The 23497-nt window shown below is 38.7% G+C and overlaps 1 long non-coding RNA gene across 1 annotated transcript in view; it reads right to left on the reverse strand.

The window, feature by feature from the left end:
• Positions 1 to 366: 366 nt before the first annotated feature.
• The window catches only part of LOC144333389 (uncharacterized), a 73081-nt gene continuing 49950 nt past the window's right edge, over positions 367 to 23497 (reverse strand). The window contains exon 3 of the long non-coding RNA XR_013402008.1: positions 367 to 851. This is a non-coding gene — a long non-coding RNA (uncharacterized LOC144333389). The remainder of the gene's footprint in view (positions 852 to 23497) is intronic.

The following is a 23497-nucleotide window of genomic DNA, read 5'->3' on the forward strand; positions in this document are numbered from 1 at the left end:
AGAGGTTGCAACAAGCCGAGATTGCACCATTGCATACCAGCCCACGCGACAATGTGAGTCTGTCTCAAAAAAAAAAAAAAAAAAAAAAAAAAAAAAGGACGCACCAGTACTCTGGAAAATGCTACAAAATGTTTAAATGCTTTTCCTATCTTTCCCTTTTCGTACCTGTCCTTTTGTCTATCGTTCCACTCCTGTGATACTCAGAACCTGAACATCACACAGAATGAAAATAGCATTATAAAAACAAGTAATATAGAAACATCATTTTTCAGTATTTACAAGCATAAAAACCACCTTCACTTTTTCAGGGGACCAGTGATATGACTTGCTTCACACTGTGGCATTTTACCTATGATTCCCACCAAATTATTTAGTTGAAATGGGAGTGTTTATTTATTTAAGCACATTTATCAAAATCACTCTGAATAAGGGATACTGACATTCTGGATGACTGGTGTACACCTTCGTGAGAAACAGCCCAGATTGACTCTTCTCACTGACCTTCAACATCATGATTTAGTGGGGAGGAAGAAAATGACAAAGAGAATGATAGAAAGGAATAGAGGTCTATTTTACTTCACAGATTACATTAAGATTCCAAAATGTCTTGTTTGTTTCTCACACACCTACGAATCTTCCCGAAACCTACAGCCTGCTTTACTCTTTGTAATTTATTTTCTCATTCAGTTGTTCTCCTGATACTACAGTTCTTTTAGACTTCAAAATATTCTAATTGCTTAATCACCCCTCCTGGCATAGTCCTTATTTCCTTCAGTGTTCTTTCTTTCTCCCATGAGAAACACAGAGTACATCGATTCCTGCCAGCTGTTCTGCATCTCCAATTGTGAAGACTGAGACAAAGAATTAGCTTGGTCTGATTACATTTGTCAGTCAAATTACCCTGGGATTTTGTATTTATAACCACTATTTCATTTATAATTTAAAAAGAGAGGGCAGCGCAGTGGCTCATGCTTGTAATCCCAGAACTTTGGGAGGCCGAGGCGGGCGGATCACGAGGTCAGGAGATCGAGACCCTCCTGGTTAACACAGTGAAACCACATCTCTATTAAAAACACACACACAAAAAAAATTAGCAACCCCATCTCTACTAAAAATACAAAAAAAAAAAAAATTAGTCTGGCGTGGCGGAGGGCACCTGTAGTCCCAGCTACTGGGGAGGCTGAGGCAGGAGAATGGCGTGAACCTGGGAGGCAGAGCTTGCAGTGAGCCAAGATCGCACCACTGCACTCCAGCCTGGGTGACAGAGCAAGATATGTCTCAAAAAAAAAAAAAGAAAGAAAGAAAAAGAAAGAAAGAAAAAAGAAAAACAAAGAAAACTTTCATTTCCTTACTTCGAGATTCCAATTTCCTGACATAGACTATCATTTATGAAATACAATAGACAATGAAAACATAGGTAGATAATTCACTTATTTAAGAAAAAGAGGAGGAAGAGGAGGTAGAGGAGGCACTTTTCTGAAACATGTAGTAACTCAGGGATTTGTAGAATAATCCAAAGACTATTGATGTCTTTCTAGACATAGCTTTTTTTTTTTTTTTTTTTTAATCCCCAACCCTATATAATCCCCAGACCCTAAGCCTTTTTGGCATTCTGAATTAATAATTTGTATAATGCTTTTATCCACACCAGTAGTGCTGGTCTAGGTAAGGCAACATGTAGTGGTCTCAGCTATTCAGGAGCCTGAGGTGGGAGGATTGGTTGAGCCCAGGAGTTCAAGGCCTGTGAGTACTGCACTCCAGCCTATGTGACACAGCGACATTTGTTAAAAGAAAAAATTCAGCCAGATGTGGTGGCTCATACCTGTAATCCCAGCACTTTGGGAGGCTTACACAGTAGGATCACTTCAGCCCAGAAGTTCAAGATCAGCCTGGGCAACATAAGGGAGACCCTGTCTCTACAAAAATAAAAATAAAAAATTAGTCAGATGTGGTGGCACACACTTGTAATCCCAGCTACTCAGGAGGCTGGGGTGGGAGGATTGCTTAAGCTCAGGAGGTCAAAGCTACAGTGAGCCCTGATAGCACCACTTCATTCCAGCCTGGATAGCAGAATGAAACCCTGTCTCAAAAAATGACAGACTGGATTAAGAAAATGTGGCACATATACACCATGGAATACTATGCAGCCATAAAAAAGGATGAGTTTGTGTCCTTTGTAGGGACATGGATGCAGCTGGAAACCATCATTCTTAGCAAACTATCACAAGAACAGAAAACCAAACACCGCATGTTCTCACTCATAGGTGGGAATTGAACAATGAGATCACTTGGACTCGGGAAGGGGAACATCACACACTGGGGCCTATCACGGGGAGCGGGGAGGGGGGAAGGATTGCATTGGGAGTTATACCTGATGTAAATGACGAGTTGATGGGTGCTGATGAGTTGATTGGTGCAGCACACCAACATGGCACAAGTATACATATGTAACAAACCTGCACGTTATGCACATGTACCCTAGAACTTAAAGTATAATAATTAAAAAAAAAAAAAAACGACAGCAACAACAAAACAAACAAAAAAGTAAATATTCAAAGAGCTTTTGTTGCAGTCTATGTTTAGCTTAAACTGACATACCAGGTCACTGCCAATTCTTGACTGAACTAGGCAACCTTTCCTTCTACCAATGGGTCTTCCAGAAGATAATGTCACATCCAGAATGAAGTATCTGATGGTTATAAAGCATATTTGTTTTAGTAGAGCCCACTTTTATTGTCTACTAAAAAGAGAGCTGTCCCTACCGGTTCCAAGACTGCAAAATGGCAGAGAATTAAGCCATGGAACAAATCAGCCATTTAAGCAATGTGCTCCTTTCTAAAATGAAAATATCATCGCTATTTGTTTTGTCATGGAGAGGAAGAGCATTTTTAAAAAAATTATTATTATACTTTAAGTTCTGGGATACATGTGCAGACCGTGAAGGTTTGTTACACAGGTATACATGTGCCATGGTGGTTTGCTGCACCCATGAACCCGTCATCTATATTAGGTATTTCTCCTAATGCTATCCCTCACCTAGCCCCCCACCCACTGACAGGTCCTGGTGTGTGATGTTCTCCTCCCTGTGTCCATGCATTCACATTATTCAACTCCCACTTAGGAGTGAGAACATGCGATGTTTGGTTTTCTGTTTCTGTGTTAGTTTGCTGAGAATGATGGTTTCCAGTATCATCCATGTCCCTGCAAAGGACATGAACTCATCCTTTTTTATAGCTGCATAGTATTCCATGGTGTATATGTACCACATTTTCTTTATCCAGTCAATCATTGATGGGCATTTGGGTTGGTTCCAAGTCTTTGCTATTGTGAAGAGTGCTGCAATAAACATATATATGCATGTGTCTTTATAGTAGAATGATTTATAATCATTTGGGTATATACCCAGTAATGGGATTGCTGGGTCAAACAGTATTTCTGGTTCTAGATCCTTGAGGAATTGCCACACTTTCTTCCACAATGGTTGAACTAATTTACACTCCCACCAACAGTATAAAAGTGTTCCTATTTCTCCACATCCTCTCCAGCATCTGTTGTTTCCTGACTTTTTAATAATTGCCATTCTACCTGGTATGAGATGGTATCTCATCGTGGTTTTGATTTGCATTTCTCTGATGGCCCGTGATGATGAGCTTTTTTTCCTATGTTTGGCCACATAAATGTCTTCTTTTGAGAAGTGTCTGTTCATATCATTTGCCCACTGTTTGATGTTTTTTTTTCTTGTATATTTAAGTTCTTTGTAGATTCTGGATATTAGCTCTTTGTCAGATGGATAGGTTGCAAAAATTTTCTCCTATTCTGTAGGTTGCCTGTTCACTCTGATGACAGTTTCTTTTGCTGTGCAGAAACTCTTTAGTTTAATTAGATACCATTTGTCAATTTTGGCTTTTGTTGCCATGGCTTTTGGTGTTTTAGTCATGAAATCTTTGCCCATGCCTATGTCCTGAATGGTACTGCGTAGGTTTTCTTCTAGGGTTTTTATGGTTTTAGGTGTTACATTTAAGTCTTTAATCTATCTTGAGTTAATTTTTGGATAAGGTATAAGGAAGGGGTCCAGTTTTAGTTTTCTTCATATGGCTAGTCAGTTTTCCCAACACCATTTATTAAATAGGGAATCCTTTCCCCATTTGTTTTTGTCAGGTTTGTCAAAGATCAGATGGTTGTACACCTGTGGCATTATTTCTGAGGCCTCTGTTCTGTTCCTTTCGTCTATATCTCTGTTTTGGTACCAGTACCATGTTGTTTTGGTTACTGTAGCCTTGTAGTATATTTTGAAGTCAGGTAGCGTGATGCCTCCAGCTTTGCTCTTTTTGCTTAGGATTGTCTTAGCTATATGGGCTCTTTTTTGGTTCCATGTGAAATTTAAGGTAGTTTTTGCTAATTCTGTGAAAAATGTCAATGGTAGCTTGATGGGGATAGCACTGAATCTATAAATTACTTGGGGCAGTATGACCATTTTCATGATATTGACTCTTCCTGTCCATGAGCATGGCATGTTTTTCCATTTGTTTATGTCCTCTTTGATTTCCTTGAGCAGTGGTTTATAGTTCTCCTTGAAGAGGTCTTTCACATCCCTTGTAAGTTGTATCCTAGGCATTTTATTCTCTTTGTAGCAATGTGAATGGGTGTTCACTCGTGATTTGGCTGTTTGTCTAGTATTGGTGTATAGGAATGCTTGTGACTTTTGCACATTGATTTTGTATCCTGAGACTTTGCTGAAGTTGCTTATCAGCTTAAGGAGATCTGGGGCTGAGATGATGGGGTTTTCTAAATATACAATCATGTCATCTGCAAACAGAGACAATTTGACTTCCTCTCAGGAAGAGCATTCTTGATGTAATTTTGTAAATCTATTAAATAATGATAAATTGTTCATCAAGGCTGAGATGTTTCTTTTTAAATGAGCTCTATGAATTCAGAATACAGAACATGTAGAGGAAATTTAGTTGCTATTGCCATCTGGAAGGCAAACTAGGGAGGTCAAAGACATCTAAGGCCTGGAGAGATGTAGATGAGCTGACAGGATGAATACCTGCTCCTTTTTCAAAAGCTGTCGATTTTCTTAACAACTAGTAATTCTGGACTTTTTTTTTGGATCCTTCATTGATTATTGTTTATAGCAGTATATGATGAAAAAATATAAATATGCAGACAGGTTTTGAACAGTGAATTTCAGAAGGAAATGTCAAATTTTTAAAGTAAATCTAAACAGGGAATATAAATGGGATAATTCATCTTGATATCCAAAAGTAGTTTCACATTATGAAATAACATAAAATTTACATTTGCCTTCACTTAATAAATGCTTCCCAGATTTGCATGGCCCTAATACAATAAGATTAAGAATATTCTATCATTGTTTATCCTTTGTGATCAGTTGTTTATCCTGTGTTAAACAAATATTGTGGGAAGAATAGATTGGAACAGGCTTCAAAACTATTCCTTGGATGCTCATCAACAGAAACACAGAGAGACAGCAGAGCTCAGAACTTGGACAGATAAAAATCTAACAGGAAAACCAAAAGTAAACTGACTAGAATTTTAAATCTTCAACAATGAAGAGAGTCGTGGGATTACTGGTATAAATGCAAACCTGATGCTGCAGAAAATAACTTTGAATTTTTGTTTCCAAAAAATAAATATATCAACTTGTCTTTCCAAGGAGATCCTTAATGATACATGTGCCAGGGTAATGTATGCATGTATATATATAATGTGTGTATTTTATATATAGTCTTTCTTGAAAAAAGCAAGAGGAAAAAAAAAGCATGAAGAACATATAACATATGGCATTCCCTATCGCCTCAGCTGGTGTTTGCCATTTCCTGCTTGTAACTTTCTTAATTTTACATCTCCTCAATTTCAATATACTAGACATTTTAATCAGATTTGCAAGTTGGCCTTCCATTTCTTCACTTGCAGCCCCTGCTCCTATTAATCTTTTCAATTATGTAAGCAGGCCTATTTGATTTAAAGAAGAGCTAAAAATTACAATGCCTAGGGTGTCTTCATGAATAATCAATAATGTGCTCATTGTGATGTGGCTGTCTGGGTAAGCTATGTTCTGATGCAAGAGGCAATAGAATTCAAAACTATTCTAATATTTTAATCAAATATTATGGGATTGATATATGTGATATTTGGGAGAGCAAAAATCAGTGAGGGACATAGAGGCATCCTATGAGGGGGGAAAAAAACCAAAACAAAACAACTTTACTTTAAGTCACTCAAGCATTGCCCCCCAAAGCTGGGCCTGTTTTTCTTAACTTCTATGCCCCGCCCACATCCAGGCTGCATATGAAGCAGTTCTCTTTAGGAAAGTCAGGAAAACAAAACTGGTCATTAACCCTCAGGCAAGTAGATTGAATATCTTTCCCAAAGCAATTAATTAGGATTCCAGCATGTTAGGATCTTATCCTTTGCTGGCAAAATCTCCCTCACTAATTCCAAAGTCAAAAGTGGAAACAAAACAAAACAAAAAAAAAGTGAAAGCACCTCCACAGATTCTAAAATAAATGCATATTTGTTCTCAACTAGAAACCAGTTGCTGGGAAATGTTGGCAACTCAGGATGATCTCCCATTCCAAGCTTCTCACTGTCATCCTAAGAATGCTGTGGTTCTAAGAGTTCTTGTAGTTTGCTTCAGCAATAAACTCTGTGCCTTTAGACACCCCAAGGAGTTTTCCTGGTAAATGCAAAGAGTAACTTACCCAAAACACAATCTTTCACACTCTAGAAGCAATGCCTAAGGTTAGGCAGTACCACTTAAGAAACTAATGTGACCAGCCAGAACTCAATGTTGACATCTGAGATGTTAGGGTATGCGTGAGGGCTACTTTTCTAAAAGTTTACATACATATGCAGGATTCCATCCATTTTCTCCATCACATTTTCACTAATTAACATGGTTATTAAAGAGCTGGACTTCATATTATCCTAAATTTCCTGGCACATGTAATTGCAAACTCACTCCAGAACTTTCCTTTTATACCTCCCACCAGGTTGCCTAATGGTGTTACTTATAGACATTTCTCACTATGAGGGTAATCAGGTTTCAATGAAACTCTAAAATACTTTAGAGGAATCCATAAAATTTGAGAAGAGGGAGATAAGAGAGAAAATTATACATACTCTAGGCAGCCAATTTTGATGTGGTATCATTGATAGTCATTTTCTATTCATCACCTAGCTCTTAATATAAAACTTCATAAGTCAAAACATAAGTTCACAAATACAGAACCAGGACCCCAGTAAAAAATAAAAATCAGAAGACAATCAGGCAATATAGCCATAGGGAGGAAAAAACCACTATGATCAGAAGCAGAGAACTATAATATAGTCCTTTCCTTACCCTTAAGCCAATAGCCTAAAATGTACAATCATAGAAGAAATTTTTATTTCACACACATGAAAATGGCTAGTACCTATTGCTCATCCACATTTTCCATGTATCAAACAGCACAGACATACAGGAAAACTAAAACTCTCTTTGATGCTCATAAATATTCAGTTAAAATTTTTAAAAATTTACTTATAAAAAAAGAGCAGTTGTTACCTTATGTCTATGTAAAATTAATTTCTCTACAAAATAAAATCAACAAACTAAATTAAAACATCTCAGGATCTCACATGGATCAGAGTTCCAAAACTGGTAGCTGTAGTTAAGACTAGAGGTGTCAGAACAAAATTTTAAGTCAAGAGAATCTTTGAATCTGTATGAAATCATGTCTAAATAATGCTAAATATAAGAATTTACATTAACAAATGAAACAAGCACAAAGATAAAAATTGCACAGTTAGGGAAGGTCAAAATTTAAGCCTGCCTTCACATAAAATTTAACATTTTCATTCCTTGCCCTATGCCTTACCCTAGCCTAGAGAATTAATAGGAAACTAAGACTTCAGGCAATTAGGTACCACCATCTGTAAATTACCCAGAAAATGATTGAGAGTGTAGTATCAAAAGACTGACAAGAAGTAAATTCTCATGATGAGAATTTACAGCATTCTGGAAAAAAGCAGTGAAGCCAGATTTCAAAATATGTATTTAGTGACTCATAAAATTTCATTGCCCCAGAGTGAAAAAAAGAAATACCACAGTTAGGCAACATTTTCAGCAGATGCCCCTAAAATACTTCTAACTTTAAAATAGTTCTTCAAATCTTCTTGAAGTGCTTCCTATTCATTTATATTTCTCTTATTTTATTGGTTTTTCTTACCACTGTCCTACAGGATTAGGAGTGAATCCAGGAGTAGAAGAAATTGAGAAAAACTGAATGTCAAGTTCACAATGCCCTGCTTAGCCTCATCCAACTCAAACTTGCTATCCATATAGTCAGATGGGGTAAGCTGGGGGATAAAATGAGAAATGGAAATGGATCCATTTTAATCATATTCCTCTACTCCACCTTTGTGAAAAGCAGTCTACAAGATACCCCTCTTACATTTAATGTTTTAACATTATTTTTAAAATCTCAAAAGGAAAATAACACTGAGTATTTCACACAGGAGAAACTGAAGAAAACTCCAGGCATGAAGACTTTACACTCAGGTAAAAGAGAGGAACAAAGGCCAAATCTGTCCACAGTGACATTTTGTTAGCTAATGTGCCTTTCAACAGAGCTTCATTCTCCTGTTTGCCACAATCCCCACCACTACTTATTATATTGTACAAGCTGCTTCACACTTCACATTCACCTTTCCTATTAGTTCCTGTATGCATTGCAGACTTTGACCCCTGCAAGTGAAGATTTATCTTCATCCACTCTTACAAACTCAGCTTTGGCAGAGGTCTTTAAAGTCCATCCTCTAGAACAACCATCCATTTGATAATTAGATTCTCTAATACATTTCTGCCTAGCTTTTTGCACATCAGTAACACCAGAAGAACTTAAAAATGAATAAATAAAAAGATGCCTGAGCCCCGTCCCTGACCTACTGAATTAAAATATTGAAGGATGCAGGGGGTGGGAATTCGGGAGAGTTCTAAGTATCTATGCAGGTGAATCTGATGAGCAGCTAGGGGTTACAAACTATTTATTATATCTAATCATGAAGAACTCACAGTTTTTGGATAACAATGTAAGGAAGTTCTTTCCTCAGGCAAATCTTAGTGCTCAGACTAGAGATAGAGAAGAGTTACCTGCCTCTCAGCCCTGGGGTGGTTTGACAGTGTATCAGAGAGCCTTGTCAAAACTCGGAGGGGTTTGTTATAGAAACGAGACTTCACTTCTTCCACTGCCTGCCATATGTTTCATTCCCTGCTGGCTTGATTCTGAGAACATTTTCCATAGCTGTGTCCATGTGAAAGCTAAAGCTACCTATTCAGGTGTTGCAGCTGTCACCAACAATATCCTGGTGATGGGATGAAATAGATTTTGCTTCAGAAACTATGAAAAGAAAGTCGGTGTGCAGAAATGACACATTATGAAACGATGAAGTACAACATCTGGCTCAGAAGTGAGTCAGACAGGTGCCATTAATGAGACAAACAGGAAGCTTCTTTATTAAAAGCAAAGTTAAATTTTGAGGCTATTTTGGACTCTCTCTATACAGGTCTATTAACCAATTCAGTTGAAATATCATTACAGTGGATTTGAGCAGATGTTTGGCTGCATTAGCTGAAATGGCTGGTTATTACAGCAAAGATTCATCCCACATAATTGCCCATAGGAATTTAATAGCCATAGGTTAAAAAATACATCATTATTGGGCCAGGCACAGTGGCTCACACCTGTAATCCCAGCACTTTGGGAGGCCGAGATGGGTGGTTCACAAGGTGAGGAGTTCAAGACCAGCCTGGCCAAGATGCTGAAACTCCCGTCTCTACTAAAAATACAAAAATTAGCCGGGCATGGTGGCACACACCTGTAATCCCAGCTACTCGGGAGGCTGAGCCAGGAGAATCGCTTGAACCCAGACAGCAGAGGTTGCAGTGAACCAAGATCATGCCACTGCACTCCAGCCTGGGCGACAGAGCAAGACTCTGTCCTGGAAAAAAAAAAAAAAAAAAAAAAAAACAACATTATTATACCAGGTCAAAATTGTACAATAGTTTACACCTTTCAAAGCACTCACTCACAAATAATCTCATGGAAACTTTAAAGAAACCTGTTTGTCAGGTGATAATAAACCCATATAACAGATGAAGAAACAGAGACTCCTGTCCCATGACTTGCCCAAACTTATTCAAGTAGGATCACAGCTGCACAGACCCCAGATTCTCCACATCTAAGGTCAAGGCTCAAGCTCTGAGGATCTTCAGGTTTTTAAACTACAAGAGGAAGTTTTAAGAAACAAAGAAAAACTTTAACCAATATAAACCTAACCATGATTCTGGAAAACCTGGGGCCGAACAGGAAGAAATGTAGGAAAGAAATAAAATGTGAGAAACATCTAGCCCTGGATGCCAAGGCTGGAGACTTGCTAGTTTTCAGACTGAATCCTAACATACTGCTGGTACATACACATCTGCAAGCTATTCCCAGGCCCATCAAGAGCCCCCTGTCAAAGTCACAGGTGTAGGGTAGAAAACAGAAGAATGAAACCACCTTACAGTTGTGCAGCACTTTAATCATCTACACAAAAGAGATAAGACACATTTCCCTGCCAGGTAAGTATTGGCTAAGGAATACTGAAGCACAGGAATATTTTGAGAAAGAACATACGAAATGTAGCTGAAAGGACTTTCTAAATATCAGCCCCCACGGTGCTGACGGTCAATCATGATATTTTGGAACCAAGAGGTCCAGAATAGGTATTCTACACAGTAAAATAATAATAATAACTTTGAAAACATAGTGCATAATGCATTATTTGATTCTGCCATATTTGGTTCAGCATGCAAAGTTAAGTCATGGTAAAATGAGGAAGAATATCTCTTAAATATCAGGAAGATCTTTATGCCTTAAATGAGTAAACCCCTGAACCATGAGTCTGAGACAAGAAGAAATGGACAGTGAAAAGAACAGTGCCTTTTCCATTAAAATGTGTAAGGGTGAAATTAAAAGTAGAATGACTCCCTCTTTCTTTGTAATTACTTACTTATTTAGGACATTTTATTAAAACTCTGCTATGAAGTCATTAGCAGATTGTAAATCTTTGGGCATGAATCACATAATTTCATCTCTTTTCAGTCTCTAAATTTTATTAGTTTATCAATGTTGATTTTAAGGATGATGGAATTTGACCCAAAATATTATGTATCCCTGTACTTACATGTCTTAATAGGACATATATATGTGTGTGTAATCTGAAATATATATGTGTATAATTAATTTGCTTTTCCTAAAGTCACATATATATATGGCTTTAGAAAATATATAGGATAATATATAAAATAATATAGGATAAAATATATAGGATAATGATAGGATATTAATGTGTGTGTCATATATAGATACATATATATATCCTATATTATCCTATATACTTTCTAAAGCCATATATATGTGGTTTTAGGAAAAGTTAATTTAATTATATACATATACATTCCAGCTTAAGAAAAAGCCAATATAATAGAGTTCAAAATAATAAAATGGACCGGGCACGGTGGCTCACGCCTGTAATCCTAGCACTTTAGGAGGCTGAGGCAGGCAGATTACGAGGTCAGGAGATCGAGACCATCCTGGCTAACATGGTGAAACCCCGTCTCCACTAAAAATACAAAAAAATTAGCCGGGCATGGTGGCAGGCGCCTGGAGTCCCAGCTACTCAGGAGGCTGAGGCAGGAGAATGGCGTGAACGCGGGAGGCGGAGCTTGCAGTGAGCGGAGACCGCGCCACTACACTCCAGCCTGGACGACAGAGCAAGACTCTGTCTCATTAAAAAATAAAAAAATAATAATAAAACGAACAATTAGACATAATTATTTACCTCCATTAATTCAGCAAATATTTATCATGTACCTATCTTGTGTCAGAAACTATGTGAGACAAAAGGATGTGAAGATGTGTAACACAGGGCCCTTCCCTCAAGAGACTGACTATGAGAGACTGACTTAAGAGGAAGGCTTAAGTACTACGAGGAAGAAAAGGTATTCAGAGTATGGTAGAGAGACACAAACTAGTAGTCAAAACTCATGTAAGTAGCCTTATATACTGCACTAAGAAATCTGGACTTTTTATTGTAGGCCACAGGAGCCATTGAAAAGTTTTAAGCATTGAGTAATTATCAAAATCACATTTTGAAAATAGCAGCACTCTAGCAATAAGGAGCAAGATAGCTTGAAAGGATCAAGATCAGACATGGGGAAACAAAACAGAAGCCTACTGAGAGAGTTCTCATGAAAAATGATCAGGGCTTAAACTAGAACTGCAGCAAGGAAGATGGAAGTGGGGATGGAGTGGAGAGCAGGATTGAGTGGATTCATATATTGCCTTGGGAGAATCTCCCTTTATAATAAATCCTAAACTAGGGAATTAATCACCTTTTGAGTCAGTAGGACAATAGTCTAAACAACTTATTTTGATTTGCAAATTCCAGGCTTTACTTGTGAAGCGAAATTTTACTTTTCATGAACTAGGTAGAGAAAACTGAAGCATAGAGCTTTACAAGGAACCACAGTGCAGGAGAGACAAGACTATTAGATATAGGAATTTCCTGACCCAAGAAAGGAAGACCTTTTCACACGGTGGCAGGAGATGTCAGCAAAAGAAGAAAAGAAAAACAGGCAAAGAATCTGAATAGACATTACTCCAAAGAAGATATACAAATAGCTAACAAGCATATGGAAAGATATTCAACATTACCACTCATCAGAGAAATGCAAATCAAAAGCACAATGAGATATCACCTCAAACTCATTATGATGGTCATTATATTAAAAAAAAAAAAAAAAAAAAAACAGAAAATCACATGCACTGGCAAGGATGTGAACAAATTGGAACACTTGCGCACTATTGGTAGGGTTGTAAAATGGTGCAACTACTATGGAAAAGACCCAGCGATTCTACTAGGGGCATATATCTAAAAGAATTTGAAGCAGAGTCTTGAAGAGATACTTGTATATATTCATGTTCGTGGTGTTATTCACACAGCCAAGAGGTGGAAGTAAACCAAATGCCCATCCGCAGATGAAAGGAATAAAAAAAAGTTGTGTGTGTGTGTGTGTGTGTTTATACACACACAATGAAATATTATTCGGCCTTGAAAAGGAAGGAAATTCTGTCACATGCTACAACATGAATAAAACTTGAAGACATTAAGTGAAATAAGCCACAAAAAGACAAATATTCTATTATTCCACTTACATGAGGTATCTAGAATAGTCAAATTTATAGAATCAGAAAGTACAGTGGTGGTTTCCAGGAAATGGAGAGAGGAAGAAAAGAGGAGTTGTTTAATGGTAGAAAGTGTTACATTTGCTACATGAAAAGAGTTTTGGAGATAATGTTTCACAACAATGAATATACTTAACACTGCTGAACTCCATACTTAAAAATGGTTAAGATAGCAAAAATAACTAAATAAATGAAAGAGAGAGAAAGAAAGAAAGAGAGAGAGAGAAAGATGGAAAAAGACGGAAGGAAGGAAGGAAGGAGAAAGAAAGAAAGAAAGAAGAAAGAAAGAAAGAAAAGAAAGAAAGAAAGAAAGAAAGAAAGAAAGAAAGAAAGAAAGAAAGAAAGAAAGAAAGAGAAAGAAAGAAAGAAAGAAAGAAAGAAAGAAAGAAAGAAAGAAAGAAAGAAAGAAAGAAAGAAAGAAAGAAAGAAAGAAAGAAAGAAAGGAGGGAGGGAGGGAGGGAGGGAGGGAGGGAGGGAGGGAAAAGAAAAAAGAAAAGAAAAGAAAAAGAAAAGAGAGAAAGAGAAAGAAAGAGAGAGAGAGAAGGAGGGAGGGAAGGAGAGGGAGGGAGGGAGGTGAGGGAAGGGTGAGGGAGGGAGGGAGGTGAGGGGAGGGTGGGGGAGAGGGAGGTGAGGGGAGGTGGGCATGAGATCAGATCAAATGTACTCACTTCTCCCTTACCTCCTTAGGGTTAAACTTCAGATGGGTTGTGTGGTAGAAACACATAAACTGGTTGATGAGAGCAGGATCCCAAAACAGGAACCTTTCTCTTGGTCAGACTGTAAGCTTCTCAGAGAAATCCCACAGTCATTATGGGGCTTCACCTGACATGGCACTTGAGCAATAGAGGAGAAGTAACTAAAGAAGGTGCCCAACGGGTGGGCCTAAGAGAGCTTCCTGTTCCATAGGGCCAGCATGTGACTTGGGTAGTCACAGAAGATAGTTCAGGGTGCCAACTGTCAAGCTCATGAGAGGTTTACCAAGATCGTGGATGAGATAACTCTTCAGCAGAGGACCACAAAGCAAAAGCTAAGTCAGGGATCACAGCCAGACCCCAGAAGATTTATCTCACTGCAACTATTAAAGTGAGAGCCAAGCTAGCAAAGAAGAATAGTTTCCATCATAGTTCCCAGGCCCAAGGGCACTTCAGAAGCTCGTTCAGCAAGAACCCAGACATCCCTCACAAGAACAGACATCCCTCTCCCATTGCCAAAAGGCTAGTTAGTATCCCCTCTCACCTCTAGCTGCCACCTTGAGAAGGAGGGGGAAAGGAAGACACACAGAAGGGGAAAGGGGGAGAATCCAGGTTTTGCCTTGCCTGAGGTTTACACAATTTATAGAACCCTCTTTAGGAAAAAGAATACAAAATTATAAATAGAAAATTGCTGGGGCCCCTCCCAGGCCTTGAAAGGGTCCTGGGCAAATGAGGGGCCCTGAAGTATAAGATTCCCATAAACTTGCCTCTGAGAAGAGACCTTGGAAAACTGAGTAATTACTGAAGAGACTGTTTTGAACCTGCAGAGGTAATATGTGTCATTGACATAGCCAGTGTATACTGCCATCAGTGGGAATGAAGTCTCCAGAGTACAATGAAATTGGTCGTAGAAAATAAAGTGAAAATAGGAGTCATAGTGTGTAAATTCCTACCACCTGCTACATTTTCTATGTTCAGAGATTTAAAAGTCACTTTGCAAATTGCTCAAAAAGGAACAAGCTGCTGGAAGTCAAATTTGAGTTTTATTGCTATGTGAGTTTAACCTGATGCATGCCCATAACAACAGGGAGGTAAACCGCTGAAAAGTAATAAATGTGAAGATGATCAGGATCACCAGATATCTGGCTTCCCATGGAGATTTTTCACTTGTCCTGGAATTGCTTTACATACACTGAGTTAAAAGCTACTCTAGGACAGTGGGTTCTCAGAGGAACATGAGATCCTCCCTTTTCCAACTATATAGCTGTGTGAGGATGGATTTTTTAAAAATATACACTTCAACTGAAACATTTCATGACAGATTGAATGCAGGAGCAGACATGCAAATCCAGCTGTCTTCTATTAAGCCAGACAGTAAAGAGATTTGCAAAAATGTAACACAATGTCGCTCTCCTCACTAGTTGGTTCTGTTTTAAAAAATAATTAAATATAAATCTATAATATGTAAATATATATGTTGCTTATGTTAATAGTAATAAAACCATCACATTATTTTTCAATAAATAAATATGTTAAAATTTCTCTAATTTCAAATACAGTATATCTTAATATAATTCATATAAACAACTGTTAAGAGTGTAAGGTATCCTGAGACCAGAAAGTTTGAGAACCATGGCTCCATAAGAACCAAAGTGTGTGTTGAATAGCAAGCTTTATTCCAAAGGAATTAATAATTAAATATTGTTCTACTTTTACAGCATGTGAGACCCAGTAGAGATTAAGAAACACATAAATATCACAAATATCATTTTGTCAACAACTCTAGGCCCCAGTTGTTCAAAGTCACCCTCTCAAAAGTCTTCTCTGATCACCTTGTCCAAAAGGGCCTTTTTCAGTTCCTCTCTCTCTCTCTCTCTCCTCCCTAATCCTATTTATTTTATAAGATAAAAATCCCTAATTATCTTCTTTGTTTTTTTTAATGTGTTAATTTTCTGTAGTCCCATTCTTTTCTTGCTTATTATCTATCTCTCCCCTTGAACATCGGTTCCATGCAGACAGGGACCTAGGATGTCATGTTATATGATCTGTCCCCAGCTGCCAGATAAAGATCTCACACATAGTAAGAGCTTAATTGATATTTGTTGACTGAATGAACTAATTCTATTAAATACTTGTTTCCAAAGTTATAACGATAAGCAAAACTGAGAAATCTAGAAAGTACTTTAAAATGTGATATTTGCCCTTCTTTACTGATTTGCTAAACGTTTCTCAAATATGAAAGGACCCACTGTTCTCCCTATGATTTTTCGTGTGGAACACCATGGTCTTGCCCATAGCCAAGTCTATTCGGACCCCCAACTAGGAATATTTCCATTAGTGGAAGATAACACCCAACTGCAGACTCCGAGGAAACCTGCTGGAGTGCATCTGAGACTGACAGAACTTTGTAACATATTTGTCTCTGACCAGATTTCCTGCTGCTTTTTATCTAAATTTGTTCTAATGACAGTAGCTCAGCCTCAGATTTGGCCAGCATATCAAAGTTTCACACATAAACACATATCTCCTCACACATGTGCCCACACACGTACATATATATACACAAACACACACACACGCACACACATATATATATATACGACTGACACTGACTGTGATAAACATATATTTCAATCAAAAGGATAAATGCAGCCGGGTGCAGTGGCTCACACCTGTAATCCCAGCACTTTGGGAGACCAAGGCAGGCAGATCATGAGATCAGGAGTTCAAGACCAGCCTGGCCAACGTGGTGAAACCCCGTCTCTACTAAAAAATACAAAAATTAGCCAGACATGGTGGCACACTCCTGTAGTTCCAGCTACTTGGGAGGCTGAGGCAGGAGAATTGCTTGAATCTGTGAGGTGAAGGTTGCAGTGAGCTGAGATCAGGCCACTGCACTCCAGCCTGGGCAATAGAGTGAGACTCTGTCTTGGGGGGGATAAAAAAAAAAAAAAAAGGACAAATGCATGCTGGGGAAAGGACTTCTAAGTGTTTCATCCAGGCAAAGGACATTTGTTATGCATTTATAAAGAACATAAGAGTGTTATGTCCCCTTAAAAAGAGGAGCTAGGCCGGGCGCGGTGGCTCAAGCCTGTAATCCCAGCACTTTGGGAGGCCGAGACGGGCGGATCACGAGGTCAGGAGATCGAGACCATCCTGGTTAACACGGTGAAACCCCGTCTCTACTAAAAAATACAAAAAATTAGCCGGGCGCGGTGGTGGGCGCCTGTAGTCCGAGCTACTCGGGAGGCTGAGGCAGGAGAATGGCGTGAACCCGGGAGGCGGAGCTTGCAGTGAGCTGAGATCCGGCCACTGCACTCCAGCCCGGGCGACAGAGCGAGACTCTGTCTCAAAAAAAAAAAAAAAAAAAAAGAGGATCTAACCTTTTCCCGCAAGTAGCTTATGGACGGTGCTGTTTAGGTCATTAAATTACATCTGGGACCATGTCTGAATAGAGCTGAACAGTGTAGCTGCTAAAATGATGTACTATAGTTATAGCACTTGGTATACATATTATATTTCCCCTGGCTAACAGTATATAACCTTGCTTAAATCACTAAACTCTGTACCTGGTGTTTCTATTTGTAAAACATAGATAATAATACCTGTCCCAGGCACTCACCCTAAAAGGATGTCATGAGAATAGATGAGATTAGTGATGGCAAAGCTCTTTGTTTGAAATGTGCTATCTAAATCTCAAGTACTATTATTAGGGCTCCCTGCAATTTCCCAGCTAATGGATTATGCAACAGATGGGCGCTAGAAGATGTTTGATATTATTGATATTTCCCATAATTTTTTTTCTTTTTCCCACCTCTCTTATTTATTATTTATTAAAATTCTAGCTCTGATCTACATAACAAGAAAAAGCAGAAGGCTTCTGTGTTTGGGTTGAATTTGCCAAGATCACCTTATCCAGACAGTTTTTAAATTATTACTTCTATGCATTTGTAAATGCGTTGAGGTCTTCCCAGTAGGAACAACTGACACAGTTGGATTAAGCAGTTACCCAATGTGCCAGGATTTGATGCAGGCTAATAGATGAATTCTAAGTTCCTTTCCTTTCTTCTAAAAATGTCCTTCCTTTTGGTGTTCATGAACTAAAATGGAAAGAAAACAATTTGAATGCCTCATCTATACTAAAAATGTTTCTCTGGGAGGTCCAGCATGAACATTATAGACTAAACTAGCAGAGTAGCATTAAGTACTGACCAGAGATATACTAGTCATTTACAGTTTGACAGAGGGAAATCAGAAAGGCTCAAAATGCAGGCACTAGCTGCCAAGAGACAGAAGACTGATGGAGGGTTAGATCTGGAAGGTGGAGGTGTTACAGCAGAGATAGGAAAAGTTTCTAAAAGCCTGATTCATAGACCTAACACAGTGACAGTCTCGGGCTCGGCAGCCTCCATCTGCTTGCTTTCTGCTTACAATCACCTCTGGCCAAGCCAATTCCATTTTGAGTGTGATTTAGTCATCTTCCTTTTAACGCAAGTTATTTCAACAGTTAACTCACTGCCATGATGCAGCTTACAATTGGAAAAATATACCTAAGATTTGAGAGGAATGCCAGCAAGGTATTTTTCCTGGTTCCAATTTGGTTTAATCTAGTCACCTAGAAGATGTCACTTCTTATGAAGCAACTATCCAATACAATAAGCAGTCTGCTGCTGGGCAGAATATGAGAGAAAGGAACAGGTTGTGCCTGTTTATTGCTGTTTGGTGTTGTTCCCAAATAAATGGATGCTAATTGAGAGGGAGTGTGGCTTCATATTTTATGACACCCTGGTTATATGGTAAGAAGTCTCAGGAGAGCCGCTTTAAATTAAAGCTAATGTTAAACTCTGCTTAATTAGCATTGCTGTAGCGGGTTTCACTTTTCCCTGTGAGAGCAAGAATATGCTATGTTACAGTTTTCCTGTTGCAAAATACTAAACTATGTGATGGAGGTGAAGAAGTGATTTGGGAGCTGAATGACTTTCTGGCAAGGGAGAACCAGATAGGATGGCATTTTACTAATTAAGAGGAGTGGTGTATTAACCAGATGGGAAAATACAGAGTGGAACAATGGATTGAAGTCCTCAGAATGACACCATTACTTTGGAAACTATTATAAATCAGCTGGGGTTGGGGGCCCTATAATCAACTCCCAATAAAAAATGAGTCAGTCACTCCTGAATATTCTGTGATAAAAAGCACTAAAAATGCTCTGAACCAAAATGCCTGAATTCCATATAGTTCATCCACATGAAATGGAAGTATAAAAGAATAGCAGAGATGGGGCTGGGCGCAGTGGCTCACGCCTGTAATCCCAACACTTTGGGAGGCCAAGGCAGGTGGATCACCTGAGGTCGGAGTTCGAGACCAGCCTTACCAACATGGAGAAACCTCATCTCTACTAACATACAAAATTAGCTGGGTGTGGTGGTGCATGCCTGTAATGTTAGCTACCTGGGAGGCTGAGGCAAAATAATCACTTGAACCCCAGAGGCAGAAGTTTTGGTGAACCAAGATCGTGCCATTGCACTCCAGCCTGGGCAACAACCGCGAAACTCTGTCTCAAAAAAAAAAAAAAAAAAAAGAATAGCAGAGATGGGAATAGCCTCTACTTTTGCCAAATATCATTGTCTATCAGGACACCAATTGCTCTACCACTGGCCTCTTAATCTCGTGCTCCGATGCTTGCTTTTGCTTTCTTCCTATTTATACATAAACTGTGCAGTCTTTATGCAATAGATCACGTTCCTTTCTTGAGTGTCAAAGGAAGAGATGCCATGCTGGCTGCCAGTCACCCAATCTGGTGGCAACTTCATCTACAGCAGACTGGAAGCATAAGAATAGTTGTTTCTGGTGAGGTCAGCAAACTTGCATCTCTAGCCATTGCATAAAGTATAACGGAAGTTTTCACAGGTTGATACAACAAGTTGATCAGAGAAATTCGAGCTTGTAGTTATCTTACAAATGGTTTGCTAAGTGAACTGTCCTGTTCACTGTCTCGGGAGAAAAATTCTAAGGCTGAACAGTGTTTAGCTACTTACCTCTGCCAAAGAGGGCTATTATCATTTCAGAATAAAGAGATGATTATTCAGCTCTCTGACGCAAGTCAAAACACACTCACATCTCCTGCTCACAGAAGCCAGCATAAAATGGGTATTGAGCTGGGAGAACAGGTGTGTTTGTGCTTGGAGAAAGCAGCGAGGGATATGAAAATGACTTAGCAGCTGGTGGAAAGGAAGATTGAAGTTGTGCCAGGCAAAGGGTGTTTTTTCCCCTAATTATGCAAAAGCCTTAATTTCATTGATCATGTTGTTCTCTTCTTTCTCCATCTAAATAATATGAAATCTGTGTAACAACTCTTTTGGGAAGTCAAAAACATTGCCAGGGATGCTTATTAAGGGAAGGAGGGTCAAGAAATACTCTCTAGTGGATAACCTTGCTATTTTCTCAGGGTTTGTGAAGCAGAGTAACTTTAATTAGATAAAAGATAAAAGATGTAATAAAATGAGATGTAGTTATTCAAGCTGAAAACAAATATGTCAATAGAAAGAGTAACCTCTGAAAACAAGACCCAGGAAATCTGGAAGGCTTTCATATTTGTAGTTATTCAATTGTTGGTATTCATTATCTTATTTGATAAAAATTTATCAAGCATGTATTTTGTGCCAGGCACTGAGCTACGTTTTTAGAATACAAAGATTAAAAATGCAATTTCTGCCTTCTACAATGGCTCACAATCTAGGGACAAAAAATATCTCACCCTAACTCAGTTGGGGCAGCTGCATGGATAAATTTTTATTCTAACTAAAAAGCTTAGACTGTCCTTTCATTTCAAGTGCAAATTAAATTTTAAAAGTTGAATCTTAGTTTAAATTTTCTGATGGTATGTGAGAAACTTGGTAAATGATTTTAATTGAGGACAAGAACCTTTCTCACCCATGTATGACCGTGTGTCATGACCCAGAAGGTCTGTGTCTCCCCCTTGCCTTGCTCTGTGATCTTATAAGTGGCCCTACATTTAACCTAGATAAGCTCATCTTTCCCAAACCCAAAAGAAGACGGAAAATAACAGAATGAGAATACCCCAACATTCACACAAAAAAGAACAACTGCTTGAAAATGTGTTAGTGACATCACTGTCCTTTGAGTTGGTTCTCTCTCATTCCAGGAAGGAGCATGTGCCAAGCGACCAAAGAGTTGAGGCTACCTTCTGACTCTACAGCTTGTGGTTCTGAACCAACATTACACATCTCCCCATACTGTCAGAAACTGTATCAGCAGTCCTCAGAGCTGGAAACAGCAGTCACAGAATGAGGTTCCATGTCTCTCTGTTTGACTTATAAAATGTCAATCATTGTGTGGTCTCAGATACATTGACTTGCTCACTGTTTGGTAACATTGCAATGACAATGTGTTTTAAATATATGCTGGAAGGACAATTTAAACACTTGACAGCAGTGAGAGTCAAGACAGACCATATTTTCTGTTCTGAATCTAGTATGCAAGAGAATCTGCACATATTGCCAGTGTTTTATTGTCATTTACATAGTCTTCAATTGTAAAAGTGTTGCTTAAGCAGGCATTTTGCTGGTTAGTTTTACCTTGAGAGCCTGATACGGGGAGGAAGGGTTACTAGTTGAAGAGAACTAAGAGGGCTAAAGCCTAAGAGACCAACTTAAAGGTTTTCTATTTGTATTGCTCACCCTCTGTGCGCACCACCTCTTTCCTTAACTCCCCTCTAACGCCCAGGCTACTGTCTTAGAACTTGCACCCTTAAAACAATCCATGTAACACTCCAAAAATGTTCACCCATTTTTATTAGGGAAAGGATTCAAGAAGAATATAAAGAAGGAAAAGATATAAAACACAGTGTAGCTGGATGATTTATTGGAATACTTAACTGTGCTTTATTCTCAAATTATTTTTCCTCTTCAGACCCTTTCCAGAAAAAGAGCCAAAATCCTTTGGACTCCTTTGCTCCAGGATATGTTTCACTCCTGATTTTGTTTTTCAAAAAGTATAAGCTTCTTGAAGGTATTATGTTATGTGTATAACGAGAAGTTGTCCTAACGGAGAGAGAGGGCTTCCCCTCATCTGGAAAGAGAGCAAGGAGCCTGGGAACTCACTTCCCTGCCTGGGTGGAACCTCAGCAGAGATGCCCGCGCCAAATCAGCACAGAAGCACAGAATCAGCTGCTTCAAGGCACCATACTGGCTTAGACAAAGAGCAGATCAGAAGTGACCATAATGGACCATACTGGCTCTGCCCTCATTTTCGGGGCAAAATGCAAACCTCTAGATTGAAGGAAAAGGAGAACAAGGACAAAAATTAGATTTCCTGCCAGCTCAGTAACTTTAAGAACATTCATTATCCACACAAATTTGTAACTCCAAGTTCAATAGCTTCAATTAGATGAACCACCTTTGTCAGCAGTTATTTTACTCAAAACAGGTTATCTGTTTCTCCCCAGGGCATGTGTGGTTGTCACTGCTTCTCTGGCTGCACTTTATAGGGTGGTTCAGATTTTTCCAAGTACCCTGAATTACCGCCAGAAGACTTAGACTCTATTATTTGGGTCTTGTTCGCTTTTACAATCTTTAATTGAACACCATTTTGTGATTGTCAAGAACTGTGAAGGCTGTGAGATTTTACTCCATTGATTAGCTAACAAGTTAGTCTGCCACAGATTCGTGGATGCTGGCTGATGACGTAAGACTCTTGGGTCAAAGACAATGGACTTTATTACTGATGGCACAGCAAGCAGCATGAATACCATATTTTTCCCTTGTCCCCAGATCCCACAGAAGCAATGCAGATTGGCTCAGATGAATGCCTGCACGTGCAGTGGTTTGCATTTCAGGAAAGGGACTTTGAATTTAGGGAACTTGAATCTTTTATACTGGACAGCCAGCATGCCCTGCCTTTGCACCAAAGGGAGATGCTATCTCTGTCTTCAAAGACTGTTTGCTGTACAAACTTCATCAAAGACATTCTTGGGCAAGAGACAGTCGATGTCTCTGCTCCTAAGATATGTGACAGATCCGTGGAAAAGTTCTCCCAGCAGTGCTAAGCCTGCTGTAGCACTTAAAAAATTTAAAGAAGTATGACCTCAGCCCTCCAGAATTCAGTAGAAGATCAACTAGCTGATGTGGAACTATAAGCAAAACATTTCACTTTTCAGTGCTTTTTTTTCTGTAATTACAAAATAGGAATGATATTTGCCCACTCACTGCTTATTTTGAGAAATAAAGGAAAAAGAACAGTCTGACAAATGCTTTGAGTTTCATGATGGACACTAAAATAGGAGAACATCATACAAAAACATACTGGGTCCTATTCACACTTTTATTCTCTAATGACTTTGGGGAAAGTATGACAAATTTACAGATATTTTATTCTGATAAGGTGGAAATACCTTTTTTTTGTAAGTGCTGAATATGAGTTTAAACCCTTAGTTTTGTCAAACTATAAAGCTAACTAAATATGTTTAAACACTACTTTTATTGAAAG

Source organism: Macaca mulatta, chromosome 12, assembly GCF_049350105.2.
Source record: "Macaca mulatta isolate MMU2019108-1 chromosome 12, T2T-MMU8v2.0, whole genome shotgun sequence".
NCBI lineage: Eukaryota > Metazoa > Chordata > Mammalia > Primates > Cercopithecidae > Macaca > Macaca mulatta.